Consider the following 3,319-nt stretch of genomic DNA (forward strand, 5'->3'; position numbering starts at 1 on the left):
ACAAATAAGTCTTTTAAAATAATATTATTGAGTGCAGTCTTAATTGATATGGTGCATGAAGAATCTGCCACGTTTTAAATACCAATTATTTAGATTTTATTATTGATAAATAGTTTCTAAATTTTGGTATCTAATTAGCTACCAAGATTTTAACATATCTCAAAGTATAATTAACAATTAAATTGTCTCCCAATTCTAATATCATGTGATACTACAATAAAATTATTAAATAAAAAATAATTTTAGAGACCAAAATAATTAGTTACTATTTCACTAAATTAGATACCATTTTATACATTAAAAAAATTATTGGTATCTAAAGTAGTTTTATTATTAATACAAATTTATAAAATAGGTTCTAAATTAATATCTAACCTTTAGGTTTTAACTACTTAATATTCTAACTTAATAGAGATCTGATACTGCCAATACAGTCTCACATCGCTCAGGAGTCGAGATCAAAGACAATTTATATATTATTTATTCCCTCAATCTACCAAAATACCTTTTAAGGGCAAAAGTATGATGGAACCCCAATTTCCAAGGTGAACAATACTTCTGATGTCGTGATTGACTCTAAAGATGTTAGTTTTATAAATTATTTTATAAAATTTATTAAGCATAGAAACCATTTTGCATACCAATAATCTTTTAGTCTCTAAATTAATTAATATAATAATTAATTATTTTTTATCTTTAAATTTAATTGATATTTAATAATTTTCTTATAGTATGAGATAACTTCTTCTACTTCCATATAGTTGTTGGTAAAATTGCACCCAACTAATAAAAACTTCTATGACTTTTCACCATTTAATATATTCATCTTCTACGTCCCTTTGATAATTAGTATAAACGGTTCAAATATTCACACTAAGATATTGCTTCCCTAGTAAATATCATTCAATAATCATCCATTTATTAAAACTCAACTTGATTCATAACATAGTTAATTTTCACTACGCATAACAATAAAAACATAAAGTTCATAAATATTTCATATGAAGGTTAAAATAAATTAAAAATTTACAAAACACATAGTCTTCAAAATCATAAGAATAAATAATTAAATTAAGTTTTTGAAGATTACCGTGTATAATAGATTTTGCAGAAAAAATATTTTGACTCAATTTTGTTAGGTGAAAATAATTTTGCATAATAAAATTACTGTTTCTATTTTTGTTGAGAAGTTCATGAAACTCATGTTCATTGCCTTTAATATACTTGAATGGTTTTAAGATGCTAAGAAGATGTAGAAAATTAACATGCAAAGTGGGGCATTCACCATTAAAATCAACCCTATAATTTCTAATTCAAATCAAAACCAAGTCTCAACATGTACTCAAAACAATAACTTATATATCCTTTTAAATTCTTGCATACATAATTAATCTAATTAAAATTAAGATTGGTTTCTATTACCTAAAATCACCTTAATATTCCAGAAATCTAAATATGAAAAAAAAAACAGTAAAAAATCTCAGATATCCTTCTCATTTATTTTCAAAAGGACAAATCTAAGAAACAAATAAATATAACATGTATTATTTTTTCTAGTCTTATCATATATGCAACTATCCTACAATTACATGCACCAAAACTGATAGATGAGAAAATTTAAAATTCTGAGAGAAAAAAACTAACTCAAAGAAAGTTTTTTTTAACAGAACCACAAGAAAATTATGAAATATAAACAAATTTTTAGAAAAAAATAATAATTAGTTGTTATAATGACTAAGTTAGAAACCATTTTAGAAATTAAAAAAAAAATTGATTTCTAAATTAGTTTTTATTATTATTAAATGGTTTCTAAATTTATATCTAATTAGCAACCAATGTTTTTGCTACCAAATTTAGAAACTAAATAATTGGTAGTCAAAACTTGGTAGCTAATTAGATACCAATTTAGAAACCATTTAACAATAATAGAAACTAATTTAGAAACCTATAACAACTAATTATTTTTTATCTTTAAAATTAATTTTTTATTTCATGTTTTTTTTTTAATGAGTGTAACACATATTTTCAACTATTTCCTAAAGTTGTAGTCTCATGAAAAGAAGGAGAAACATTGTAAAGAATATCTAAAATGTAAAGAAAAGTTGGAAATAAGTAAAAGAATTTGTAATTTTACAAAAATAGAGGTAAATAAAAATAAAATTAGAATTTAACTTAAAACCATAATGATCATTTTCCATAACTTTAATTTTGTTTGATACTTATGTAAAATAAATCCTTAAATAAACACTTCATTTTATTCCTTACCCATGTCAATTTTAATTTATACAGGTATATATTTAGTTTATTTTAATATCTATAACAAGATTAAAAATTACTACAAATTTTATTTAAGAACTAAAATGGTATGCTTTTAAATATAGAAATTGAGAGGTAAATATTTTATAAAAAAACAAGTTACTGTAAAATTTATTTAAGAAAACAGTTGGGTTACATAAATCACGAAAGATTCCAAATTTCAATATTTACATTTTCATAAATTTTATTGACTAATATCTTATTCTAAACCAAGCCCCCAAAATGTAAATATAACATGGGTTGGTTACCCTAAACAAATTTAAAGTCTCCATTAAAAATAATCTTATCATAACCTTACACTACAATAGACATAAAATAGAATTTAATTTTAGAAAAAAAAATAGTTGTTATAGTAGTTAAATTAAAAAAATATTTTTAAATTGGTATTTAATTAGCTACCAAGGTCTTATTATCAATTATTTAGTTTCTAAATACCAATTTCATAACATTTTTCCAAATAGACTTGAAATGATTCTGATACCATATTATGAAGTGAACTTTAAACATAACTCAACTTCATAAAATCGATTCATGAGATTGAAGTTTACACTCACTTATATACAATGAATTATTCTCTGATCGATGTGAAATCTTTGAAAGATTTAAGATTAATGGAGAAATATAAGATTAGATATTTAAGCTAATTTATTGTAGAGATGATATTTTGAAGATAGTGAAGAAAAGGTTATGGAGCAGTGTTGTAATGATTGGTTTTTGAGAGTAGATTGAATTTAGAAAAATAGAAAAGAAAGGAAGTACAGTTTCTTTTTTACCAATATACAGTAAATTGTGTTAAAAGGTATTTGGAAAATATGGCCTGTACTGTCCAATCAATCATGTTGGTCAAATTTAAATCATATTTATTCAGTTACGTCAAAGAGTTCACATTCCTCTTGGCTGTTATCACGCAACTATCATCATTCAAAAATCATAATAATATATATGTGGGGAATAACATACCACTTTATATCTAAAGTAAAATCAAAATCAAATATATATATTC

The sequence above is a fragment of the Phaseolus vulgaris genome, chromosome 9, assembly GCF_051622355.1.
Source record: "Phaseolus vulgaris cultivar YP4 chromosome 9, ASM5162235v1, whole genome shotgun sequence".
In the NCBI taxonomy this organism is placed as follows: domain Eukaryota; kingdom Viridiplantae; phylum Streptophyta; class Magnoliopsida; order Fabales; family Fabaceae; genus Phaseolus; species Phaseolus vulgaris.